This window comes from Pyrus communis, chromosome 2, assembly GCF_041283825.1.
Source record: "Pyrus communis isolate YQ-2024b chromosome 2, ASM4128382v1, whole genome shotgun sequence".
NCBI classification, from domain to species: domain Eukaryota; kingdom Viridiplantae; phylum Streptophyta; class Magnoliopsida; order Rosales; family Rosaceae; genus Pyrus; species Pyrus communis.
Genome location: NC_142566.1, coordinates 3,301,711 through 3,312,224, shown reverse-complemented (window position 1 = coordinate 3,312,224; position 10,514 = coordinate 3,301,711).

The window sequence follows — 10,514 nt, the reverse complement described above, 5'->3', positions numbered from 1 at the left end:
ATGAACTAATTAGAAAAGAAATTTCGGGTTTGATGAAAATATTTCGAGACATCAACTCCATTTTATTAAGGGTTTGAGTTAATGCTTATCGTTCATGTTTGGGAAGAAATCTCATATCATAGTTGTAATATGCACTATAATAGCAAAAGATTAAAGTGGTGAGTAAGCTTTTGCTGAGATTTGGCTTCGAGGCCAAGACTTTGCCAGAAAAATAATTATATCGTTCAAACAAAATTTGCAAGTACAATGTAATTCCGGCTATTTATGCAGATATACATGTCAAGCTTCTATGCTGTTTTCATACGGGTGGCAATCAGTGCATCACTTTTTAAGTAGCTATATATACTGGATTTGAACAACCAAAAACCCTACTTGTTGCTTAATAAGTTACAACCATGCATGGAAAATAATAATAATATTAGAGAATCGGTAGGCTTTCCTTTTTAAGTCAATTGCATATACATCCATCTAGGTGTAAAATTGTACGGAGAAAATGCTAGCATCGGTCCTCCATGTGTACCACATCAATTAATAGACAATTTCTATTGAAAATCGTTCATGTGGCACACGATCGACTATAGGTGTTGAGAAAAAATAAACCTCCTCTTTATTAAACAGAGATAAAATAAAATAAAAAATTAAAAAATAACAAAATATAAAGTTCTTTAATGTTACTAAACTCAAATGGTATTACAAAAGAAATTATACTTGTCATTGTCACTAGACTCACATAATATTACAAAAGAAGAAAATAAATAACGGAGAAAGACCTGCAATTTATTTGTAAATTGTTCAATATCAATAAAAAGATATGTTGCATTTAACTATTAATTTACCCTTTCATTATAATTACCATTTTATATTTCCAGTCCAGAGTTTGAACTTTGAAGTCTACTCGTTTTTCCTTCTACCTAATTTGGCTTAGCAAAAATCATGCAACTTATTACAAGGAAAAAAATTCCGGCTTTGATAACATTAGATATGAACAGGTCTTAACTTTCAAGGTTGTGAGTTGATAATTAAGTTCAAAAATTTAATCAAACGCTTGCAGATAAGTTCAAAAATATAACTAGAGGTTCATGCATGCACAATGGAATATTAGTTGTCATTTGAGTAACGTTAGTATCCATAAAAGATATGTAGTATTTTTACTAAACCGTATCAATAATATTCATTGTAAACATGGAATTAAGATGCATGTTTATCAACTTAATTGGCATCCAATTCTGAAAGATAAACTGTCCTTTTTTGTGTTTGAAATTTTGAAATTTCACCATCACAAGTTGACTCTATTTCGAATGTTTGATTAAAAATTTCTATATTTTCTTAAAGAGAGTAATCAATTGAAAGAAATATTAGGCTGCTAAGAAAATGAAAGTGTTCCATATTACCATGGATTTTAAAAAAGTTGGGCTTTAAATCATTCTTTAATCAATGAATTTCGTATTTTTTCACAAACCATTTTTCTTATAACAAGTAATAATATATATTATGCGGGCCCCTTCTATAATGTGTTTCACCGATTCGAACCATATATCTATCTTTTAGGTCATTCTCTAAAATCATATGACCATTAGATTAGCGTTTCTTTGTAAAACCGTATTTGTTCATTTTCTTCACTATAAATGAAAGTCTATGGTTTTGGATTTGTCAAATTTTTTTTGCAAGGATGATCTATGAATTATGTTCTAAAAAATAGAAGATTCATATCGTTAATAGATTATGAAATGGGTTTTACAAAAATGTATGTTAAAAGTTCAAAAAAATTAGTGTCATAGATCCGTTCCCTATATATTTATAGTGAGTTAATTGTAGCCAGGTCCGTCTATATATGGGTTGCCTCTTCCGTTTGTATGTGCGTTATCCCATTATAAATTTCTTTTACAAATGTTGTATGACTTTTCATCAATGTTTTAAAAGGCTTGCCTCAGGGCGCACTTAGGCGCCCTTTGAGGCTGAGCTTGAGGGTTGCCGCCTCTGTTTTGAGGGAGTGGGCGTAAGGCATGCCTCAGGGCTTCTTTTTTTTTTTTTTAACTCCCAAACCCAAATTTTGGGTAGGGTTTTAACTGCCTCATACCTCTTCCTTGCACTGTCGTCTCTCTGCCTTTTTTTCTTATTTTTATTTTTTATATAATGGATGCGTGTTCTATCTACATGCATTGTTATATGTGTGTTCATTGTGTTTTTCAAACTCTATTTTATATATATATATATATATATATAATATATGTCTATATATGTATGTATATAGATTTATAATATATGTGTGTGCTCAAGGTGATTATTGGTTAGTAATCTTTTTTTTTTAATATAATATATATGTATACGCTTAGTGTATATATCAAAAAATTTAGGTCCAATGAGGCTTTGCCTCACTCCTAAGCCAGGCTATCCCTCAGACGCCTCGCCTACACCTCACACTTTTAATACAATGCTTTTCATTAAGAAAATAAATAAATTGCTGTAATGAAAGGGCAATCCTAGAAAAAAGGGAACAAACCAGTGCAAGAAGGGGAAATAAGTTTATGAACTCACGGATTGTAATATACAGAATCCTTGACACTGCCTAATCAGATTCCTTTCCTACATTTGTAGTCTGAGTTTAGATGTGCACTTGTCCTTACGCCTTACGGTATATTACTTTTCACAAGTTTTTATTCACTAATGAATATTTTCACCATTTTAAATATTGTTAGTTGTTTACATTTAATCAATAAAAATGTATTAAAAAGTTGGTTAAATTCATTTATGGATATTTAGGAGGAATTCCTGCCCACGTATATTTAATCAATAAAAATAAAATACACGTTGGTAGGAACTCCCCCCTACATTATAGTAATAGTTTCGTACTCTCTCATCTCCCCTTATAATAGTGAACTTATTTTTTTCGTAAAAAAAAAAAATACCTCCTTATTCATCATGAGGACAAAATGAATATCATCCTTCTATGAAAAAAAGAAAGAAGAAAGAATATGCTATAGGGTCAGCGTAAATTGATTTAAAATTGTATATTAATTAAGAGCCAGTGCGTTAATTTCCCAGTAGGAAATTAAATTTCTGGCCACAACTCAGTTAGAGTTGTTATGAATTACGTGAGAAACAACTTTCCATTTTAAGTTTAAACTACCAGTAATTATTTCTTTGTGAAATTAAGTGACAAACAACTTTCTGTTCTTAAGTACTTTTTGGTTAAACCCCTAAAAAATGGAATCGAGTCTGGGTTCGACAAAGTAATACTTGACTTGGAGCCTAATTCAAATCATTGTCAAAGCCTCTTGAATATCAGTTTGGACCTGATTGACCTCCTAGGTTGGAGATGACAATGAATAATAACTTTGTTTTCTGTGATTTAGGATAATCCCAACTAAGTAATTACCATATTGTTATATTAATTCATGGAAAAACAATGATAAAAGAATCACAACAAAGTGCTAGCTATATATGCACCTAAGAACTCAGGGTTATTATACAAAATGGTCCCTAACATTTGCATGATCAATAGAAATGGTCTCTGAGATTGAAAATTAATGGGAATGGTCCTTGAGATTGTCCACCATCCATGATTTTGGTCCTTCCGTTAAAAACTCTTTGGTCAATTTTCAAAGCTTTTTATAACTTAATCGATTCTTAACCAAATTCGACCCATAATATATCAAAATGAAGATAAAAAAGTGTAGAATAAGATTATACCTATTTGGAAGCCCAATGATTGCCGGATATGGCCGGAAAATAACCTGAAAGATGACTGGTCCGTGGGAAAACTGGAAAACTCGCCGGAAACTGGTTAAACTTTAAACATTCATAACTTCTTCAATACTCAACGAAATTGAATGATTCAAAAAGAAAAATCATACTTCTCAACGAGGCGAAGAGAATGGTACCTTTATTTACTACTAAATCGCCATTATTTGGCCAGAAAACTGCTCGAAAGTGGCTAACTCGAAAATGGTTAGCCACTTTTGAGCAGTTGTCCGACCAAACCATGACAAGTTAGCCTTCGAAAAAGGTATCATTCTCTTCGTCTCGTCAATAAGTATTATTTTCATTTTTAAATCACTCGATTTCGTTAAGTACGTATTGAAGAAGTTATGAACATTTAAAGTTTACCCAGTTTCCGGCGAGTTTTCCAATTTTTCCGCGGACCAGTCACCTTTTAGGCTATTTTCCGGTCATTTCCGGCAACCATTGGGCTTTCAAATAGGTATAATCTTATTCTACACTTCCTATCTTCATTTTGATATATTATGGGTCGAATTTGGTTAAGAAACGATTGAGTTACAAAGCTTTGAAAATTGCCCAAAATTGTTTTTAACGGAATGACCAAAATCATGGATAGTGGACAATCTCAGGGACCATTTCTGTTGATTTTCAATCTCATGGACCATTTCTATTGATCATACAAATCTCATGGACCATTTTGTATAATAACCCGAGAACTTATGATTTCATATGCAAGATTCAATGAATCAAAGGCTCACAAACAAGCATGTCAATCTTAGCTAGGTTTGTTTGTTGACTTCGCTCTGAACTCCACGTGTTTGTTTTACCGTCATTTCAATGTGCACATACACTCAAAAAAATCTCGTATCTATTAGGGTTTAGGCTTAATTAACCTTCTTAGGAAAAGGAAACAAGTTAGCTGATTATTTTGTTAAAGAAACATTAATTAGCCTTAGTTGTATGTGTGGGACACTTTTTTTCCCTACGTTCGGATTGAAATTTCTGGCAAAGTTTTTATCGAGACCCAATAAGCACCCTATCCTCATTTTGTACGTTTTTTTTTATCAATTTAATGAATATCATACTTTTTTCTAAGAAGAAGAAAAGGGAAAAAAAATAGCCAATCCACTTAGTTCATAAAACTTTTCATTATTAATTTGTAACGTTTCGTTGAGGACTAAATTTATTTAAGCTTATTAATAAAATTTCTTTATAAAAAAACATGATCAGCTTTAATCACATGATCTCAGTTTCGAAAGCCATAAACTTTTTAATGATCAAATGAATAATTGAATAAATAATTTCCAGGACATTAAATTTAAAAGATCAATATTATAAGTTTAAGAGAGGTTTATACTAATATAATAATTTTTGCAATAAATCGCATGATTATTTGAGTGCAATCAAAACGTACACACTGACACACAGACTCATGATCTATTCAAATCATTATGTGATAAAAGTTTTATCATGCCTGCATCTTCCTAAATCACAGTTAGACATCAAACCCCAAAGGACATCTAAAAAGCCTGATGATGAATTAAATTATTTAATCAAGTCATTTGGAAACCAGACAAAACCCAGAAGACAATCAAAATATAAAAAAAACAATAATCTTATTTAATTTTTCATAACAATATTCTAAAGAACAGATGATCGAACTTAAGTTCAAACAAACTAGCATCTAATCGAACTTAAACGAAACACTGTGACTGTGTTCTACATATATAAATAAAATTCAACAACAACAAACAACTAATTTAAAGCTTAAGAGACAAATCAAGTCCAGAAGTATCTGTATCGGGTTTTGGAGGCTCACGGCCGAGAACATCACCACCAATGATTGGCCTGTTGATTCCGAAGTTTGAACCACCAAAATTGCGAGCAGATCCAATTTCCTGAACATACCTTGAAGCACTGATGCTTCCTGGAAGGCCTAATGTTTCACTGGAAGTAGTATTAGCATGAAGGCCATCAAGGTTGAGCCTATCAATGGAGGATTGAAAATTATTCATGAGGTCCCCTGGCCTTGATGATGACCAACCCCCGGAACCAACACCATGGCCAAAGCGTCCAAACCAGGAGGTCGAGGAGGACCATGGATAAGGCTTGTGAATCATGGAGTCCATCCTAATCCCAAGAGATCTACCATATGATCCATAGAGAGGGTGTTGAGTGATACTTGAATATGGGCTATAATAAGGATGGGAATGTCCGAAGAAATTATGGTCCATTCCTAGTCCTCCTTGATGCCTTTTGGCCAAGGCACGCTCTTGTTTGTGAGCGTTTTGATGACCTCCCAATGCTTGGGAAGTAGAGAAATCTCTCTTGCAAAAGTTGCATGTGAAAACCCTACTTTGGGGTTTTTTCCCATCATCACCACGCGGGTTCTCATCTCTTGGCTCGTTGTGTTGAGATAATAATCCTAATCCCCCGGGGTTCGATGATGAACCCTGGTTCAGAGGGTTGAACAGAATGAGTTCCTTCGAGGGCAACGCCCCTGACGCATGACCAGGGTCGTTGTTGGAACGCTTCAGATCAAGCAAGGGACGAGAATTTTGTGTTGGTGATGATGATGATCCGGCTGACGGGGATGGCTGTTTAGGCTTGGGTTGTTCATCATCAGAATCATCGATAATGACTTTTTCTTTCATTTTCATCTTCATTTTTTGGTCAGGAAGGTCAGGAGGAGGGAGAGGAGAAGGGCTATCTTTTTTTGGTGGTGGAGTGCCATCTGAGGCGGCTGAGATGTTAGAGGCTTCAAAAGGGCTTTGATATTCTTCTGCCATCTCATGAACTAATTAGAAAAGAAAATTTGGGTTTGATGAAAATGTTTGGAGACATCAAGTCCTTTTTATTAAGGGTTTGGGTTAATGCTTATCGTTCATGTTAGGAAAGAAATCTCGTATCGTAGTTGTAATATGCACAATAATAGCAAAAGATTAAAGTGATGAGTAAGCTTTTGCTGAGATTTGGCTTCGAGGCCAAGACTTTGTCCCCAAAATAATTATATCATTCAAACAAAATTTGCAAGTACAATGTAATTCCGGCTATTTATGCAGATATACATGTCAAGCTTCTATGCTGTTTTCATACGGGAGGCAATCAGTGCATTGACTTTTTAAGTAGCTTTATACTGGATTTGAACAACCAAAAACCCTACTTGCTAATAAGTTACAACCATGCATGGAAAATAATAGTATTATTAGAGAATCGGTAGACTTTCCATTTGAAGTCAATTGCATATACATCCATCTAGTTAGGTGTAAAATTGTACGGAGAAAATGCTAGTATCGGTCCTTCATGTGTACCACATCAATCAATAGACAATTACTGTTGAAAATCGTTCATGTGGTACATGATCGACTATAGGTGTTGAGAAAAAATAAACCTCCTCTTTATTAAACAGAGATAATATAAAAAATAAAATAAAAACAAATTATAGAGTTCTTTATATTACAAAAAATAAAATTATACTTGTCTTTGTCACTAGACTCAAATAATATTACAAAAGACGAAAATAAATAACAGAGAAAGACCGGCAATTTATTTATAAATTGTTCAATATAAGTAAAAAGATATGTTGTATTTAACTATTAATTTATCCTTTCGTTATAATTACCATTTTATATTTCCAGTCAAGACTCAAGAGTTTGAACTTTGAAGTCTACTCGTTTTTCCTTCTACCTAATTTGGCTTAAGCAAAAATCATGCAACTTATTACAAGGAAAAAAATTACACAGAAAATCCAGCTTTGATAACATTAGATAGGAACAGGTCTTAACTTTCAAGGTCGTGAGTTGATAATTAAGTTCAAAATTTTAATCAAACGCTTGCAGATATGTTCAAAAATATAACTAGAGGTTAATTCATGCAAAGTGAAAATTAGTTGTCACTTGAGTAACGTTAGTATCAGAAAAAGATATATAGTAGTTTTCCTAAACCGTATCAATAGTATTCATTGTAAACATGGAATTAAGATGCATGTATATCAACTTAATTGGCATCCAATTCAGAAAAAGTTTCCTTTTTGGTGTTTGAAAATTTGAAATTTCACCACCACAAGTTGACTCCATATTTCGAATGTTTGATTTAAAATTTCTATATTTTCTTTTTGAAGAACAATTTCTATATTTTCTTAAATGGAAGTCTTCCATACTACCATGGATTTAAAAAAAAGTTGGGCTTTAAACCATTTTTCAATCAATGATATATAGTACTTTTTTTTTAAAAACCATTTTTCTTATAACAAGTAATTAATCAAGACTGTCCAATCAAATGGATGCCATTAGAGTTGGCCCTGAGGGGGTACAAGTGGTGCCACCGCATAGGACCCCCAAATCGGAAGGGCCCTTGATTTTTCAATTTTACATGCATAACGTATATATAGTAATATGTGTAGAATATTGCAAACTTGAGTCTTGGTGCAAGTGTAATTATTGCTTCTTTACATCGGCCTAGGGGATGGTTCGAAACTCGTCTCCATCATTTTTTTTAAGTTTATTTTTATTAAATGCATAAGCTTCCACAAAATAATATAAAAATTCCACACAATAACATAAAAATTAGAACCTGGCCCTCTAAATAGTTAAGGAAAAACAATATGCCACAGTTCCACCCTTTGATTTGGTAAATTTGTCTGTGCTATTAAAATTTATAGAAGCTCAATTGAATGAACAAAAAAACTAAATTCTTAGTACTTTTTATGGCCTCCAATTCACTTTCGCACAGGACCCATCAAATCTTTGGGTCGGCCGTGGATGCCATGTTTGCCAATCTTCTATATTGACTTTCAGATGGGTGGCAATCAAGGAGTATGATTCTCTCCCATCTTTTTTTCCCTCCCCTCCCCTCCCCTCCCCTCCCCTCCTATTTGAACGATCACGATTAACAACATCTTATATTAATTTTTTTTATAGAAAGAGAACTACAAAATAGAAAGTATGAGATGAGGGGATGGAAGGGGATGGAAAAATGAGGGGAGAGAATCCTAGTTCGGCAATCAGTGCATCGAACTTTAAGTAGCTTATACTGGATTTGAGTATGCAAATCGAACTTGGTAATAAGTTAAGCTGGCATGGAAAATATTATGTATATTCTGTAAGATCCCACATCGTCCAGGGGTGAGAATCATGTAAGCCCAGGTTGGGATGTAACATATTCCCCTTCAACGCTACAAAAAAATCCTCTCCAGACGAAATGATTTTGTATGGCCAAATAAGTTTAATTATCTAATGTTTTGTCTGAAGAAACTTCGTCGGGCAAACGTCGTCTCACAAATGTATATGCCCGATGAATATTAAAACTCTTCCAGGCAAAATACTTTTGCCCAATGGAATCATTGACGACAATTTCATCATGTCAAGTGCCTTGACCAACTTGGCCCGACGAATATAATTTGCCCGCCAAGAGAATTTCGTTGCTCAAACCCATTTGCAGAGCTAGAATATAGTATCCTAAACCATTGCGGACAAATTTTTCACTATTTCGTCGAGCAAAGTGATATTTTTCAGAAATAAAAAAGAATTGCCCAACGACATTCAAATAAATTAATTAGTTTTAATTCTATTAATCTCAAAAGAAATCAAAATATAAAAATATTTGTTTATATAAAACTGAAATATTCGTAGAATGCATGTAAAATATCCTAAACTAAGTACTCCTAGGGTAGCTGCTGGGATGGCAACTGAAGGTTGCTCAGAGGATTGATGACGCGAATGCCAGAGGCTGCCATTGCATGTGCCATATCTCGCATGTACCGTTGACAGTCATTCCCCTAAAGGTGCTCAGCTTCTTCCTGAGCTTCTTCTTGCTGACGTGCAACTTTTTCGGGATGGCGCATGGCCTTTAACTCTATCTCCAACTGCTGCAATGTAGAAGACGTCATGCTTGCAAGCTAAGAGCTAGATGAAGAAGATCCCCCGATTGAGGTCCCCAACTAGACCCTCTCCTAGGTCGCGGATCTCTCAGCTTCCCATCACCAAAACCTCTTCCATTAACAACTGTACAAACATATGTGGATCAGATGTCAGCTACTCTAGTGGCATGTCCGGTTGTTGCTAGGAGAGGTTGGCGACGTACTCGTCCTTCTTATGCGGCGCATAAGTCTACAACAACAACAACAACAACAAAAAAAAAAAAAAAAAGGATTAAAATTATCGACCGTAATTTTAAAACTAATCAATTTAAAAAGAACAAAACATACTTACCTAGATCTCTGTCATCATCGCCTCCTTCACCTCGGGGGTGAGCTTCTTCCATGTGGGAGCTTTCACGGATTACTTGGTGCGGATGATTGCTCCCATGTCATGAGTCAACATGTTGTTGACTTTGACATTTACTCGTCGATGTTGTGGGTCATACACGATCACGATCATTACTTGCATATGCGAGCGATCCCCCTCACTTTCACCTTCTTCACACCTCGACAAGGAATTTTTTGTCTCCGGCCGAGGCATAGACACTGATTCGGTATCAACCTATGCAGCATTAACAGGGGCTAGGGCTAGCACAATGCCAAGTTGTTTCCAGCAGTGAATGTGCTGGACAGATTGCACTTCCAGACCTATAAAGTTAATGCAGTGGGCTCAGTTGCCTAGGTACAGCTAGTCCCACCAATGGAAAATCTACCATCTCTGCCACCAACGCCAAGTCATTATGACTCGAACAAGAAGCAAAGCGGGGGCCACTGGTGATCAATGGAGATGACATCTACGAAAAAAATCACAACAAGAAACAATAATTTACAAATTTTCATAAAATTCATGATATTAGTAAAAAAAATAATAATAATA